General features: G+C 42.1%; 1 protein-coding gene across 4 annotated transcripts in view; it reads left to right on the forward strand.

Moving 5' to 3' along the window:
• The window catches only part of PRICKLE2 (prickle planar cell polarity protein 2), a 1,019,428-nt gene that overhangs the window by 92,852 nt on the left and 908,116 nt on the right, over nt 1-18,460 (forward strand). The gene's annotated exons all lie outside the window — the stretch shown is intronic.

Raw genomic sequence — 18,460 nt, forward strand, 5'->3', positions numbered from 1 at the left:
AGTGTTGGAAATCCATTTGCCATTTACTGTCCCTTAAAACTCAGAAGATTTTACAAAGTGTACTTCACAAATCATAAAAGCAGGTGTGATTGGCAGTGAACTTTTGGTCATTGTTAATACTATCTGCATGTTCGTAAAAGGCTGTGCAAGCCTAAGAAAAGTTGCCATACCTGTGAACATCTTTTCACAGAACATACACGGCATGTTGAGTTATTTAATTACATTTAAATCAAACATAGCAATTAACAGTCTCCTTCTGCAAGTCTGAGAGCGCTTTTTCACTCTTATCTCGAAGATATTTACATTCAGCATGCATTAGTCTTATGTGGCACAAGCTGTCATGAAACTGAATAATTTCACTTCTGAAAGCCCATTTAGGACACAGAGGGCAGGATTAATTTGCCCAGCCTTGTGCAAGTGCGCTATTAAGGGAGTCGCCATACTTTGGCACAGCTGCTGTCTGCTGGGCTAGTACTGATTTATTTCGTTCCTGCAGGACTTGTGGGGTGATAGAATAATACTTAGCGCCGTCATTCTATCTGAAAAGATATAATTCAGTGTAAAATATGGAGCTGAGGGGAACGTTGCTTGAAGCAACACTGCCAAGCTGTATCAATGACAGGAAATGATTCAGAGTTATACCTTAATATCTGGTTTTGTAGTGATAAGGATTACATTTGTTCAGTATTTTATATGATGCTTAGGCACCCAGTTTATATAATGTTGGTGTGTTTTTTTCGCAATTGTTTTTTTAAATTTCAAAACATCGGTTGTTTTTCAGTTGAATATCTGACCTGCAGAGCCTTTCACTTGATGTACTAGAACCACATTAATAGGTAAAGATTCCACTTTGTCAGTCCATTTATGGGACATGTGTTATTGCAGCTACGTAAACTTTGTGACAAATATTGTCAATGTCTGTAGAAATACAGGAACCAGATACTACTGTAAGCTCACTAAGTGGGCAGCTACTTCGAATTTAGGCTTTGACTTTCAAGGGGTGACAAAGTTGAACAGTAAATTCCTTCTTTTGGACGGTGTGGTGGGGTAGAACATCTTGTCCAGGCAACAAATGGCTTGCAAAAAAAGTGATGGTCTCATTTACAATTTGATGGAAGGAGTGCCAAGGGGGCGAAGGTCATGAACTCAGCCTCCCTGGCAGACGATCGTCCTCCTTATTTAGAGATCCTGATCTGCATATTTAGCATGGATCGATGTGCTGTAAAGGAAGACTCCGCTATGGCAGCTCAAATTACATAACTACATCACTGAATGTGTGCTCAGGAATCATCATGTTTAGAGTTCCTCCTACCCAATTTTTTTTTGTTCAGAGTAAACAAACTTCCAAAGTGACAGTTTGTTTTCTATGAACAAAAAACGAAATGGTCTGTTGCACAGAATATTATCCATGCACGCGGCTGCCATGCTGCATTTTCTCTGCCCATGGTTACAATGCCTGTCATGGCTGACATGGGTGAGGAAATCGAGTGGCTATCAACCTGCCTTCAAGAGGAGGGATGATTGTCACTGTGATCTAGCAGGAGCGTGGCCAATGGTTTACATCAGTGGAGCCAGCAGGGGCTCTGCCAGTCTAAACCTGGAACTTCCATTGAATCTAATTAAAATAGGGGACCCGTATATTGGGCAGGGCTGGAGCACCACCAATTTATATTGGTGTGCTCACTACATCAAACTCTGAATGAGGCCAACAATGGCAAAGGAACATTATTTTTTAGAAAACTATATGTATTTTATTAATATTAAGCTAATTTGATCAGCACCATTAAGAACTTTACTGGTGGTTACAATCTGTTTGCCAAACGTTGCAAGTTACTCTGTAAGTCTGTGCTCAACTGGGGGAGGGCATTGGACATGGGAATTCCGGGATACAAATGACAACTTATTGAGCCAGTAGTGAATGCCAACATCAGCTCATTGAGCTCTGGGTTTTTGGACGTGTATATTTATGTCTCTAGTGCGCTCTTGGAGAGTGAGGTGGTTGTCTGTATGGCTGTTGACTCAGGAGGAAGACAATGGTGGCACATAGTTGTCCCCACACAGTTTTACATTAGCGCTGTGAAGGCCTCATGGTGTCATGCAGTCCTTGCAGGTGGAGCAAGTTCTTCTGCTGCTTGAGAACAGGTACCAATGTTATCTGGTTGCAGGAGACAGTTTAGTACCATGAAACCAGACCCAAGGCTTTCTGTGGAATATTCATACTGATACAGAGTCTTATTTGGCTCCATGTGGTCTTCTGGATGGCCAGTGGATCAATGTCAGTGCCACTGATTATGAGTATAAAGTTAAATCGGATGCCAATGAGAAGTAGAAAGGGACCATGATTGGAACCCACACACCTCATTGCAGTAATGTTCAGTGGAGGGTGGTGCCAGGGCTCATAGCAGGTGATGGAGCACAAATGTAATGTCACAATGTTGTCACACAAGCTGATCCAACGCCTGCAGGGTTCCTGTTCTCTGGTGTGTCTCTTGGGATGATACGCTTCTTCAGGTAAGGCTGACCAATGATGTGGAGACGTGGTCTAACTTGGCAGCACTAAGTACTACATGCAGTACAGTCATTGACTAGATGCTAGAATCTGGTGGTGCAATGGCAAGTTCTCAGTAGAGCGGGCAGTCCACCTCCTTCTTCATCAGGGTCTAGCCACATAGATGTTTTCAGTCCTAAGATTATATTCCTTAACCTTTGAAGGGAGACAATCACATCAAATCCCTGTTTTCTTTTACAAAGGTACACAAAGCATTCGTCAAATATGACATGAACACTGGATGTGCTGCAAGGATTAGTGTGCCCAGTCCTGGAGTACGTGGTCCTAATCCAACTGTCCAGTCAAATTCAAAGTTAGCCCTAAACCTCATGGGGATTAAATACTAACAGAATGCAGTCACTTCAAATGAACAACAGGGGAGCTGACATTCTCAGCTTGTCGATTTGTTGAAGACAACTTCCCAGTCCAGGTGCTGGTCCTGTATTCTTCCCTTTCCAACAACACAAAGCACCTACATTTGTGGTTGGTAAGCTTAGACATTTTCTCGGTGTAGGTTGTGAGCCTTCATTTTACCTCAGCCCACTTCATTGTTCAGCCACAAAGAATTATTTATTTGTTCCATTCAATGTATGTGTTTCGAAATTCAGACAGATACAGGATTCAATGTGAGTTCTATAAGGTTGAGAAAATCAGAAGAGGATGGCGGCAAGGCATACAGCAAAAAGGAGATACAGCAGCACAGACAAAAACACAATCAAGAACTCTACAAATACAAATTGAAGGCCCTCAGCCAATGGTACCACACTCTCCGGTAACAAGCACTTCATGCACACAACACACTACATACAACTGAAGGGAAAGGTTGTACAGTCATGATAAACTACACAGGTATATCAATGAGCCATTAGGCTGTCTCCACACTCAGGTTCAGGTAAAGATGCCTATTACTTTAATAAGCTGCCTCCTTAGTGTTATAGTATCCTGGCCAAAGTAAAAGACGAAAGCCACCCTTTTGAAAAGAAGTACCATTATTATGACCCAACAGAGTCTAACCCTCTGTTTGTGAGCAGCATGCCAAATCATTGTAGCATATTTATGAGAAGACTCATGACAAGCATTTCTGACATAAAAAAACGTAAGGCCTAATTACAAGTTTGGCAGTCTTGCAACATCCAAACTTGCAGTGGCAGTCGGACTGCCACACTCCTGGTGGTCCGACCGCCAGATTACGACCCTGGTGGTCAGACCGTAAGGGAACTGCTGCCACCACCAGGATCATGGATCCCGACAGATTGGCGACGGTCGGACTCGTTGTCAGCCACTGCAGCGCTGAGTTCAGCACTGCTGTCCTGATCACAAGCCCACTGTCTGCTATCCTTTCCATGGCGGGGTCCCCGCCATGAAAATGCTGGTGGAAAGGCAGTGCTGGGGTCTACAGGGGAGCCGAGGCCAATGATGCTGCACTTTTTCCACTGGGCAGAGCAGCGAAAACCTCCTAAAATGGAGGTTTCCAACAGTCATCCCAGTGGAAACATCGTAACTGGGCTGGGAGGAGTACTCCAGCTATGCTGCGGTCTCCTCCCATGGGTCTGGCAGGCAGACTGGCCGCCCGCCAAACTCGTAATCAGGCCCTTAGTCTGCCAAAACAATAAAATGTGCAGCATGTTGTCACATTGACACATGCATGTTTACTAGTGTTACCTTATTTTGACTCAACTGTTTTCCACCCTCAGCACATGCTGCTTGTATACTGGGTGCCACTGTGATATTATCCTATTCATACATTTTATACAACCTTATTGCAAAATGAAATTATCCTCATCCATATCCTGGTATTGATTACATTTATGGCTGAGAACTGTAAGACCCCAAAGCTAAACACTGATATTGACAGAAGCCCAGTTAGATCCTCATTAAATATGCCATTTATCTTGTTTGGGAGCTGAGATGTGTTCTTTACTTCTACAGAGAGGCAGCCTAATATATACAGACTCCTCATGTTGATTAAAACTTAGTTCTCAGAAGCAACCTTATCTGTTTTCCCTAGTAAGCTACCACAGTAACTCACATCACTTTGACCGGGAATGCACTGCATCAACCTTCCAGTGTAAAGGAGTTTGACCTTGATTATGACTACCTCATTACCTAACAATCCACGTGGAAGCTCCTGTTTGCATAGATATTGGAGTTGCTAGTCATGATGTGTACAAAAGCTGTTAGTTAGTGGATGGGATAAAGAAATCGCCTTTTGATTTTTTGCCTGGGATTTTTGATGAGTCAAACTTGCCTATATTTAAGGTGGAAAAGGCCACAATACATACCAGGGCATGCAGATTGTGTGAGGGCAGGCCAGTGTCCTTTGACATGTAAGTGTTCAGCCCTCCACCCTCCCAGCCCAGGAAGACTCATTCAGTATGCAGATGTGTGCAGGTGTGACTGAGCATCCTGGGTTTGGGGTTGTCTGAGGAAAGTGCACAAGGGAGCTGTCAACTAACCTAGCCAGATTTGGATTGTAAGGCACAGAAGGATTTAAGGGCCAGATGTAGCAAAACTAGGTTTTGCGACTCGGAAATTGCGACTCGGAGAGACTCGCAATTTCCGAGTCGCAAAACCATATGCAGAATGGTGTCTCAGACACCTTCTGCAAGTCGCTATGGGGTCGCAAAGACCCACCTTATTAATATTAATGAGGTGGGTCGCATTTTGCGACCCCAAAGCGAGTCCCTGCACTCACAGGGATGGTGGCCTTCTGAAGTCAGCAGACCTCCATGTCTGTGACTGCTTTTTAAATAAAGCAGTTTTTTTATTTTTTATTTTGCAGCCCGTTTTCCTCAAAGGAAAACAAGTTGCAAAATAAAAAAAATAACGAAACCTTTTGATTTCGGTTTTTCAGAGTAGGCAGTGGTCCATTGGACCACTGCCTGCTCTGAAAAACCCTTTTTGGCAACATTCACAAAGGGGAAGGGGTCCCATGGGGACCCCTTCCCTTTTGCGAATGTGTTACTACCAGTGTGACACTGGTGGTAACTGCGAATTGCTTTGCGACCGCATTCGCGGTCACAAAGCAATTTAGCATAGCAATGCGAGTCGCAAATAGGAAGGGAACACCCCTTCCTATTTGCGAGTCGCATTCACAATTTGCGAGTCGGTACAGACTCGCAAATTGTGATTGAGCATCGCAAACGGCATTTTGCATGGCGCAAACTGCGATTTTCGTAGTTTGCACCATGCAAAATGCTTACTACAACTGACCCTAAGTGTAGAGAAATTCTCACTTTCTAAAAGTAGCATTTCTAGAATAGTAATATTAAATCCAACTTCACCATTAAACAGGATTTTCTATTACCATTCTGGCCATACTAAATATGACCTGGTTACTCCTTTCGGATCAGAATCTACCACTCAAACAGTATATAAGGGTAGCCCTAATGTCATCCTATGAAAGGAGCAGGCCTCACAGCAGTATAAAATGAATTTAGGGGTTTTACACTGCCAGGTCATATGGAACACACATGTTCATGTCTGCCTTTTACCTACATAGCACCCTGCCCTAGGGGCTGACTTATATGTAGAAAAAGGGGGGTTTAAGGCTTAGCAATTACTTTAAAATGCCAAGTCGACGTGGCAGTGAAACTGCACACACAGGCCTTGCAGTGGCAGGCCTGAGACATGGCTAGGGGCTACTTATGTGGGTGGCACAATCAGTGCTGCAGGCACACTAGTAGTATTTAATTTACAGGCCCTGGGCACATGTAGTGCACTTTGCTTGGGACTTACAAGTAAATTCAATATGCCAGTTGGGTATGAGCCAATGTCACCATGTTTTAGGGAGAGAGCATATGTACTTTAGCACTGGTTAGCAGTGGTAAAGTGCACAGAGTCCAAAAGCCAGCAAGAATTAGGTCAGAAAAGAAGGAGGAAGGCAGAAAGTTTGGGGGTGACTCTGCAGAAAGGCCATTTCCAACAGAAACCATGTCAGGTATGTGAGTTTTTACAGATTTAGGCAGACATAGTATCAAAAGCACAAAGCACCAGTGATAGTTTATAGAAGAAGTAGTCTGGAACCTAGGCAAAATTTGAGGCAGACCACAATAGAACCCTGGTTCAGATACAAGTGGATTGGCCGCAGTGAAAGCCTAAAGTCCAAAAAGTTTGAAAATGTTTTTAAGTCCAAGTGCAGAAAGGGACATTGAGAAGAAAAATCCTTGTTGAGCAGACCACCGTTGAAATTGTACCTGACACAGTAGAACTATGGGCCAGATACCTGAAGTAAGTCTTCCCACTGAAGCTATGGCACTTTGAAGATTTCTAGCTGAAAATGTTGTATGTTCCAATGCAGAATGGGATTTAGTTGTTTTTTGAAACTGCTTGAAGCCTTGACCGAAGCAAATCAGAAATTCAAACCATCACAGTGGAATTGCTGGTGGGGTACTTTTTCCCATGGCACCCAACCCCCGTGGCTAGCTGTTCAAAAAAGTTTTTCATAGTTTCCAAACTTTTTTTTAGTCCATAAAGTGTTCTAAAGCTTGGTGAGGGTCCAGCCTGTTGTGGGGAAAGACTCCTGAGCACTCCCTAACAAATGGGGTAAAAATCTACTCACATTTTCACCAGTTCTTGTGTAACTTATTGGAAACAATTCCACAGTGCCCTTGACTCTCATAATCCAGGATGGGAAAACACTTCACCCCGTGTGCAAAGCCTTTGTGCCCACCCAGAGGTGTGGCCAGGATAATGAGCAGTTCCCTCCTCTGTGATCACTCAAAACCTGTTCTGGGGGTAGCTTTCCTCCCATTGGGTTTGGAGCCAGCCTGCTTAGGGAAACAAAAGCTTGTGCCTTTCTAAGTGTCACCTAGCATTTGTTTGTGACAGTGCAGGCCCCTTTGAAGTTAATTAAGTTTCTTGGGCCACCCCAACTGGTCTTCCTGCCAGAGGAAAAACATCTCTCCATTTCCAGGCCACTGACTCTGTTCACACCTCTTTTGCACCTAATTATGGCCAAGGGCAGGCTGGACAGTGGCTGGAGATCTAAAGCAAATCAACCTCCTATTGTGTAGCCATTTTAGCTATAGATTTAAACATCTTATTTTAGCAAACTAGGCCTGCCGCTGTGCCCTTTAACATAGACATATTTTATTCAGCTTTGTTTTTATTATTTTAACAATAGCGACATTTGCGGTCTTGTTTTATTTTCTCTATCTAGCTGTTCTTTGCCTATGCCAGTACTGCGTTCTTAAACAAGACATTTCTTTCACTCTGTGTTTTTCTCAAGGCTGCAGTAAGATAGGTTGCCGGCAAACATGGTACACTTTGTCTCTAATGTTCACTGAAACATACACACTCTTACGTGGGGATCCTTTCTTGGAACATCAGCTGTTTTATTATAAAAACACTACTTTGACCCACATACGTTAGAGGGAGATTCCAGCCAGATGACCACGACTGTATGCTGATTGCTGAGTGCTTCGCTGCAGTTGCTTATGTAGATTGTAGACCTCTTGCTCAGGTATAAGGGATGATGTCTTCCCAGTGGAACCTGAAGGGCAGAATTAACGCTTAACATGCTGTGCTCTAACATAGCCTAGGTAGGAGCTATTCTTAACGATCTCAGTGACAATATGGTAGCATTTTATTTATGTTTCACTCTCCTTGCTACAATTTTAATCCTGTCATGCTTCATCGTCTTAGTTATTGCATTACATGCTTTATTATCTAAGATGCAGTTACTTCAATAAAACCTTATTGAACTATATTCTGCCTCTGATTGCCCTTTCATACGTGAGACTAATGTAACTGAGAGAAACGGATGAGATCTGAGTGACCACGATTTCCCTGAGGAGTCATTTGTGCCATGCGCTCGGTTGCCCAATCATCCCTGCTTTTGGGTGGAGATGAGGCACTGCTAGCTAGCAGGAAAAAAAACCGGATTAGGCCGACAGGTGTCACCTGTAGTCAGTTCAGACTCACTCCCCCACAGCGCAAGAGATTCTGCCGCCCAAATCCAGTAGTCCCATTAGAATAATGAGAACCTATGTAACACTCCAGCCCCTTCAGGCAGAGTACAAGCAACTTTCTAAAAGTTACAATTTTCATGTATTTAATACAAATCTCTCTTTACCATTAGAATGGATTTTATCAAATATAAAAATAAGTCTTTGAATGGAGTCTGTAGCTGGTACAGGTCAAACGTTGTAGATTAAAGTTATAATATATACTATGACTATTCTGTGTGCCAGCTGAAGCTTGGCCAGTGACAATGTTGTTTTGTACCTGGTGACTGGGGAAAAATGGCATTTCTAATATTCCAGTTTTAAATATTAAGCATCATACTTTGTGGGCAGCAAAGTGTGCTTAAGGGTGACCAATTTAAAATTTAAACACAGGTTTTCCTAGGTCGGTGTAACAGGGTTCAAGCTGCTGCTGTCAGGCTACACAGGGTAGACCTGAAGGCATGTTTTCACTGCCACTGTAGTGGGTGGCTCAATAAGTGCTGCAGTCCACAAGTGACATATACATTTCCATAGCATGGGTGTATTTGTGCACCAAATACTATGACCTTATATGAAAGTTAAATGTGCCAATCAGGTTTCAAGCCAATTGTGGCATTTTCTTGGGCCAGAGCACATGTACTAGGCACTACATAGCAGTGTCCCAGGGTAGAGTTCACGATCACCAGCAGATGAGCCCCAAATAGAATTGAAAAACTGGAGATGACCATCCAAAAAGGGGACACTGCATAACAAGTGTCATAAATAGAACACCACCATCAGGGACACTAATAATAAAGGTCACTATATTTCTTTTTTTTACTTGAAATTGTAGCCCTTCTTGTGCTCATTTGAATGTTCTCTAGAAATTGAATTTTGGGCCATGTGTGCCCAACTTCTATTATTAAAGTTGATTAGATGAAAATATATTAAAAAGGCAGGGCAGTGAAGGGAACTGGTGAGCAATATGGCTTATATATCTGAATTGTACCTGTCAGAAATGGTTTGAAAAAGTTCAAAGGCCTTGTTGAAGGTATGTGTAAGAGGCACATTTGTTTCAATTATCTATCACTTCAACATCATAATAGCTTAATTTAGGGTAATTTGAAAATAGTTCTCCTTGATATGCTACTGAGGCAGTCTAAACTGGTTCATAAATAGGCAGCAAAGCTAATTCTAGTGCTATGGGAAATGGAGTATTAAAGAACTGGCCTAGAGGCTGTGTGTTTTTCTCCATCTGGGGTTTATTTACAGTGCTGTGGTAGAGCCACTTAGCCAAAAAAAGTTGCACACTTACTACAGTCCCACCTGAAGCCTGAGGTGTGCAGCAGGCACAATATTTATAGATACAACATTCAATACAACATTCAAACAAAAATACTAGGGGAAAAAAATGTGGACACCTATCAAAGAGCATGGTGCAAGCTGACCACCCTGTGTGGCTTTTCATGGCCTTTTAAAAATGGACCCCTTTCACGCATAAAACTGCGTGAAAGGAGCATTCCATGTCCCCTTTCACACATAACACTGCGTGAAAGGAGCGTTCCATGACACATTCCCAGATTTACAAGGTTGGGAATGTGTCACATTCCTATGCCACCTCTCTCTCCCCGTTTTTTCCTGTTTCTATGTGTGCTGCATTTGTATTTTGTTTTTGTGCAGGAAGGTGTCCCTTCCTGCACAAAAACAATCATCCCCACAATGCAGGCAGCAATTTGTGTGCCAACGCAAGGGGAGAGACAGATACTGTGCACTTCTGCCTTTTCGCGGTGGCACAGGTTGATGTAGAAAGGCACTTGTAAATGAGGCCCATGAAACGCCCCTTTCACGCAGTGCTATGCAGGAAAGCTGGCCATGTTTACAAGGCCATGAAAAGCCATGCAAGGTGGCTTTGCATGGCCTTGTAAATCTGGGCTGACACAGTGCCCCACTGGAGCGTAAATAAAAAAATGATGCTCCTGTAGCGCAGTGTGCCGCTAGGGCCTCGTGAATGAGGCCCTATGTGTCTAAATGTCTTCAGAAACGTTCAAAATCACCCTTTTTCGAGCTCCAAACCTAGAAGCTTTGCTAATGCACAGCTATTGCCGCTGAAGAGTGCAGAGATTTTCCTCCCAGCTCTAAATTGAATTTTCTAAAAATAAAATGTTCTATTACCCAAAACAAGCTAATTAAATGTTAGCAGCAGTGGTGGGAAGTTAATGTTCCACGGCGCAAGCTTCTTGCAAATTCACAACCCATGCGAAGCACCCGAATCTCTTGTTATGGTTTTGCATACACTGCTTACTTCAAAGGTGACATTGTGGAGGTTGCCGAGGACCAATACAATGCCATTTCCACCTCCATGGGAGCCGGGCCTGTCGGGCTACAATCAGATCTGCATTACATTAAAGTGCGTTCTATTCAGCATGTTAACATGGTTTGGAATTAAATAAAGCTGTCAGAGACCTTTTGGTTTATGAATAGCCATTAGAAGGGCTATTTTGCATAATGCCCTGCTGTAGGAAAGCCGACAAAAGTAGTGGTTTGACCAAAGAAAGAGAAATGGGGATTTACGACCTGTTCCTAATTCAATTAGAGCGAATATGCAGGCCTTTAAGGTGATAAATGGCCCTCGGCATTGGGAAAGCTCTGGCTTTTACCACCATGAAGTCACTGCTTAGTGTCCTTTTGTGAGCATGGTTCTGTTTTCCGACAGCCTGGCCTAAATGCATTCCGTGTGCTATTCTTGGGTGCGATGCTTGAGGTAGCTGGAGGCATTATACTCATCTCAACAATTCCTGAAAGTAACATTTTCAATAAAAACGTTGCTTTTTGCTACAATAATAAAATGGCTTAATCCCGTTATTTGGGCGTGTTTAAGGACTGTAAAGAGAACGTTTTACTGTCATGTAACGGTATTTAATGCTCCAGCTTGGAAACAAGGCTGACTTACCACAACCAGGTTTCGAACTCATGACTGGCACATCATGTACTAATATCAATAGTTACCTCATAACTTGCCGAACAATCTTGGCATCTGAGCGCATGTCATGTTATGATATGTTATGAGTTACATATGCATATAAGTATCATGCTGCGTTAAAAAAAATTACAAAAAATATAGGACAAAGATTACTATCCTGCTCACACACTCTGTGCATCCAGTAGTCATTGTTTCATACACTTACGTGTATCATTGGTCGCATTACCAATGCATGTGCCATTTGTGGTAATGGAAGGAAGAAGGGGTTTGGGGTGGGGGCATGCACAAAAAAAACACCACCCTCCTAAAAAGCAGTTACCTATTGCTATTCACAGACTACACTTCTAAAATTACTACAGCCAAAAAGGGGCTAAAACAGTCATAAATGTACTACAGCTGAGCCTTGGAGTAAGTCCAGCACTATGGTCATTCACCGGTACTGCATGGTCACTCACAGATACTGCAACACACTTACATACAGTAGAAAATAATAACAATAACACTGCATAGGAAATAATGGTAAATAAAGTAAATTATTTCATATATATATATATATATATATATACACACATACACGCACACAAATACATATGTTTACTCACATATATCTATATATATATATATATATATATAAATTTGTTAAAACATGTTCGATTTGAAATTATTAAATAAATAAAAAACTAACAATGTGCTAAAACATAATTAAATAAATACAATTTGTACACTTTTAATACAAAAATTAAAATAGTTAAACAAATGCACTTTAACAAAATTTACCAGATAAGTAAATATAAAAAAGTTGTATATGACTATGGTGTTATCAGTGATATCATCAAAGAAGTCATTTTACATCTCACAGGTGATGTAATATGTGAGGTCATACGTAGTGCACAGAGGACCGCAAATTATAGTTAGCTCAGTAATCTGTGACTGGTGAATTTCAGTGGTAAGAAACATTAGTGTCTATCATATTTCAACACCTACTTATAACTATACATTATACTTGCTTTTTCAGGGGATTTTCTTAAGGTATGCTAAAATCTGATCACTGTACTTAACTATAATCTCACTTTAACATTTGTTTTCTCAGTAAATATCTGAATTTTCTTAGTTGTTTGAGCCAACTTCCCCACTACCCTGCCCCCATGACTGCTGTGCATGCATTTCAGCTGTGCAAAGTGGAGCTTTGCCAGCACAGTCTAGGCTCTGGCCATGTACTGTGCCCAACTCAATGCAGCCGGCTGACCTGTCACAGCACACACTCTCTTTATTACAAGTGCATTAAATCATATGGCACTTTTAATAAGGTGAATGAGATTTCCATCAAATTTGTGACTGACTTTAATTGCCAAACTTGAAATCAGGCCCATAGTCCCGCTTCTTGAGACACAAATAGCACCTGTGTTTTTTCGTCTTGTAGACACTGTAATCACTTGAGCAGGCAATATTGAATTTATATACAGGCTCCGTCTTCATAGTTATTCTACTCAAATTGAGCATCAGTACTGTTTGTTGCTTGTGGGAATGGTTACTGCAGTGGCCCACGCCACATATATCAGGGGGAGGGGCGTGGGGGTGGCAGGGGCAAAAAAATAATACTTTTATTTAAAAAGACTTACCGTTCCCGCTGCTGCCATCTCCTGCCACCTCACACATCCCTCCTTTCCTGGTGTCCCAGCATTCACTGTGACAACAGAACAGGGTCTCCAGGAATCCTGGCACTGCTTTCATGCTACAATTAGCATTAAAGCAGCATCATGATTGGTCTGAGTGGCCAAAAACCTACGTTCTCATTTGTGTTTGGCTGGCCTAAGGCGGCTGGCCAAACTCACATGCGCACTTAGTGCACTCTATTCCTCATCCCCCTCCCACCTCTAATGGCACATCCCTCCCCTCCCTTCAGATGTTGGCTGAACCAGCAGCAGAAAAATAAAACAATATTGAAGTATTGTTTTATTTTTCTGCTGCTGGCTGTTAGCCAGGGGGCAACGCTCCTCCCCCATTGCAGAAGAGCCTCCCCTGGGTTAAAGCATGAAAATCTTATGTCAACACAAGAGGCTCATGTCATGGATACTTTTTTTACTGTTTATTCTCATAGCTATCAGAAAAACAAAAAAAAAACATGAAAAAACAGCAACACCCAGAAAACTCTGGGACTGAACTATGAAGTAACATAACACAGATGAATCATTAAATCCCTATAAATAGTCTTTGCATTTTCATACTTTTTTCTTTCTTGATGCAAGATCCTCAGCAAAATTTGTGCAGAAACAGGAAGAAAATTAAAACATTTAAAAATACATGTGCGGATGAGAAGAAAAGTTCACAACAATGGTTTATTTTACAAAAGAATAATTAGTTTGAGAAAGGTATTGTAGATTGGACGATGAGAAAACATAATAGTAGAGCAATTTAATATATACAAAGGGTGGTTAGAATTATGACGCATTAGAAATCCAACAGATGGCTAATAAAGAGGATGCATAATATTAGCCTTCTTGTCTTCAATAAAATAAGGACTTTCCTACATTAAGGACCAGATTTAATTACACTTTGCAATAGGTTTTCATTACCTTTTTAGCATAAACTCGACACAAATTGTTATGCATGGATTTACTATCCAACTCAAATCAGGATTTGTGTTGGATAGCTCCCCTAGGTAACACAAAGTTGTGCAATGTGCTCTTTGTGTTAAATTGCTTCAAGGAGATTTTCCAGGAGTGGTACTGGGTTTTTTCCATGTAACCACCCATGGGTTTTGACACAAATTCTTGTTTATAGACATTCATAGAAAAGGATTTGCGCCAAACTCTTATGCCTCATTGAGGCCGGCGTAAGGAGTAGAAATGTTATAATTTCTCTTTCTTTTTCCTTCCTTATATGCGTGCAACATTGTATGTTACATATACAAAGCAGGAAATATGTTAAAGGGTAGTTTTTAGGTCGAGCGCGCAAGCGCTGTGATGTGATTTAATCTCTGTGGGCTTTTAACAACACCCACTGCGCGCTCACTATCACTAGTTCTTGGGCTTGCCTTTCAAAAATTATTTGTAATGATTGGTAAATGCTTTATGTTTGTCCATCTTTGGAGCAGTTTTGTTACCGCCTTGGCCATCCACCCTGTTACATGGATAACTGTACGTCTGCCGATGCTTTTGACTGCAAAGGAACTTCTCTTTCCTTTCGTGTCTCTCCTTCGCGCTTATGCTTATGGCGGCCGCGGCGCTTTGTATCGACTGGCTTATGTCAACTGTTTTACTTTTCATTTCCAATACATGTAGCAAGAAAAGTCCAGTTAGGAATTTACAACGTTAATAGCTCTAACTAGAGCAAACACGAGACCCATTGCATTGCAAATGCTTGTTTTTATTGGAAGGATTCCCTTCCAGAACAGCAACTATTCTTAGAGGATGCACACACCCTTGCACTATAGTGCAAGTGTTTGTGCATTGGCGAATGGCAGCCTAAAGTGAGCCAGCTCAGTGATAGATGAAAACATCGTCATACCCTAGTAGATATGGTGGTGTTCTTTTCTCTCCCTTCCACGCAATGGAGCTCGGCAGCTTTAGTTGCTGTGCTGCTTGCATGAAGTATTTGTAAACCTGGGCCTAAATCCAGGAAAACCTACATTTGAGGTCTACAGGTTAAGCACGAGTTTTTCAATTACTTTGGAACTTCTTCTTTTAGTATCAGCAGAATGTCGCCTGTTTTCAGTGACCCACTTATGAATTCCTGTAGATTGTCTATCATCTGAGGTTCAAGAGTTAATAATTTAAAGATAGTTGGAGGACAGATAGTGACAATAAACCCTTCTCCAGAACAACATTTATTTGCTCTTAAGACGGTAAATATGCATCTTCTGATTTCTCTCCTAAATTTTAAGAGACAACCAAGTGGCAGGAGTCTCACAGAACTCTTGAGAAGACTTAGGCCCGTATTTATACTCCGTTTTCGCCGAATTAGCGTCGTTTTTTTCGACGCAAATTTGGCGCAAAACTAACGCCATATTTATACTTTGGCGTTAGACGCGTCTAGCGCCAAAGTATGGGCAAATAGCGTCATTTTTTTGCGTGAACGCCTTCCTTGCCTTAATGAGATGCAAGGAAGGCGTTCCCGTCTAAAAAAATGACGGCGACGCAAATGCGTCGTATTTATACTCCCGGGCAAAAATCACGCCCGGGAGGTGGCGGGTCAAAAAACCCCGCATTTGCGCCACTATTTAACGCCTGGGTCAGGGTAGGCGTTAAGGGGCCTGTGGGCTCAAAATGAGCCCACAGGTGCCCTCCCCTGCCCCCAGGGACCCCCCCTGCCACCCCTGCCCACCCCAGGAGGACACCCAAGGATGGAGGGACCCACCCCAGGGACATTCAGGTAAGTTCAGGTAAGTATAATTTTTTATTTATTTTTTTAAAAATTGGGTGGCATAGGGGGGCCTTATTTGTGCCCCCCTACATGCCACTATGCCCAATGACCATGCCCAGGGGACAGAAGTCCCCTGGGCATGGCCATTGGGCAAGGGGGCATGACTCCTGTCTTTACTAAGACTGGAGTCATTTAAATGGCGTCTGGGCGTCGAAAATAATGGCGCAAATCGGGTTGAGGCGATTTTTTTGCCTCAACCTGACTTGCCCCATTTTAAGACGCCCTAACGCCATTTTCCCCCTACGCCGGCGCTGCCTGGTCTACGTGGTTTTTTTCCACGCACACCAGGCAGCGCCGGTCTGCTAGCGCCGGCTAACGCCATTCCATAAATACGGCGCCCGCATGGCGCTTCAGAATGGCGTTAGACGGCGCTAAATTTTTTGACGCTAAAATGCGTTAGCGCAGTTTAGCGTCAAAAAGTATAAATATGGGCCTTAGGAACTAGCCTGAGGTCATTTTGGGCAGAAATGTGTTCTTTTATTTATTTACATAAATTATTAGAGTTTCAATTAGGCATTTATATGTCTTAACTTTTCCTTAATAAGAACGCCATATGCCATGCTATACGATGCATCATTTTTAACATGTTTTAGCGTACCTCTGTACCTGTAAGGCGTGGGTTTAAATTTACAACCTTTGCATGACATGTGCCTCAAAAAATGGTTGCTTGTGCCTCATGAATATTTGTGTGTGTAGTATTATTATGTGACAGTAGTTGTTTATTATTTGTGTGTTTTGTAATATTTCGCAGTAATATTTTGCAGTAGTATTTCATTTGATTTGTTTTCATGTAAAACTTTCTGTAAAGTCACTAGTATTTCAGCGACCTTGTTACAATTTTGCAAGCATTTTTTATCCACAGGTCAATGCAAACATATTTTCACCGCTTGAAAAGTGCAACAGAATATGTTTATTGACTCTCAAATGAGACCAGTTAGTGCAGATGTTGGTGAAAAACTGCAGCTGCTTTAGTGCAATCAGAGGTAAATAAAATGATGTTGGAAAATTGCACAACCACGAGTGCAATCATGTATTGAGTGGCCCTTTCTGTATGCACCAGGCTGTATATTCACGATACTATTACCAACATTTTTAATTATTTGGGATTGCACTAGTGCCTGTGCACTATTTATAAAATAAGGGAATTTGCAGAAATGTCTATTGAAATGCAAATACTCGATGTGGATTCATACTTATTTGCAAAGTCTTGTTCAAGTTCTTTCCCAATGGAGACAGGTTTGGATACATTCCAGGCTATTAGAACACAGTTGCTCATTGAAATATATGTTGCCCTCCTTTCGATTTATTAACCTTTTTTTGTTTTTAAATGAATTATAATTTCACTGTAGTCCTTCTGTCAATGTACCCAGGTACCAGTAAGCAAATGACTGAGCATGATATGGTTTTAGCTGTGGCATATGTTAAATCTGAGCGTGGTGGAGGTGTCTGAGCAAGGGGTGGCTCCGTACTTCGGGGAATTAAAGCATACCTAGATTTGTTTTTGTGAAGAAGGCAGAGTTAGGCCGGATCCAAGCCGAGGTGGGAAATATATTTGTTCTTCTAGACTTGTGAAATCTGTTTTACAAGCATGTCTTGGAATGTTTGAGATATTGTTGGTGGTCCTAGCCCAAACAAAGCTGTATGTTTTCCATTTGAGGCGTGGTGTGTGCCCGTTGCATAGCAAGGGGGAGGGGGCTGCCATTGTGCGATCATGGCCCACACTGTTAAAGGCCGTCCCAGGCCTCTGTTATAAAAGGCAATGAAAGAACTTAAAACTTCATTCCCATATTGGGCAGAGAAGGTTTTTATCATTTTAGGTAATAATCTGAGTTTTACTAGTCTGCCCCAAAGACACATTCACCATCCATTGTCCTAGCATGTGTGGGAGATTGTAGAATTTCGTTTTGAGCTTCACTGACGTACTTGGCCTGGATCTTCTCTCACTTCTCTAGCGAGAGGGCCATCAAACTGGTGACATTATTGAAATGAATGGCTCTGAGAGCCTCGTATGTAGTAACTCAGACCAGGGTCATATCTCACCTCTGCCCTGAGAGCTGCACTGAATTCCTGTGCGAAATGGGATCACGTTGCTTCATACCCTGGGCCAAGGCCGCCCTTGAGCTCGCCTCGGAATAGCTGCAAGCAAAAAATTTCTTGTAAGCTTCATTTAATATCCCATGTTTTTACAGCACACAGATGCTGCCTTGCTGGACAACAACTGATATTTTCTTATTGTAATATATTCTGTTCATTGCTAAGCACCTTATCCAATTCTGGAATGATCCTATAGTATCATTCTGTCAATAACAAGCTGTGTTTTTTCAAGGCAGATATGGGTTCTTACATATGCAAGTAAACGGCACCCCATTCTCCTTGGTTTAGTAGTAAAAACTGCCATAATTGGGGTGAAAGGTGTCCCTCCAATTCCAAGACTTTCAAAACAGAAAACGATAGCTGTGCCTTAGTGTATAAAACTGTGTGCAGGGCTTTAAATACAGCCTTTATCTGCAGTACCTACTGTCCTTACTTGCCTTATGGGCGTGTGCCATTCCAGGCAAGTTAAGCACTCTGCAAAGCTGCAGG

This window comes from Pleurodeles waltl, chromosome 9 (assembly GCF_031143425.1).
Source record: "Pleurodeles waltl isolate 20211129_DDA chromosome 9, aPleWal1.hap1.20221129, whole genome shotgun sequence".
Taxonomy (NCBI): Eukaryota; Metazoa; Chordata; class Amphibia; order Caudata; family Salamandridae; genus Pleurodeles; species Pleurodeles waltl.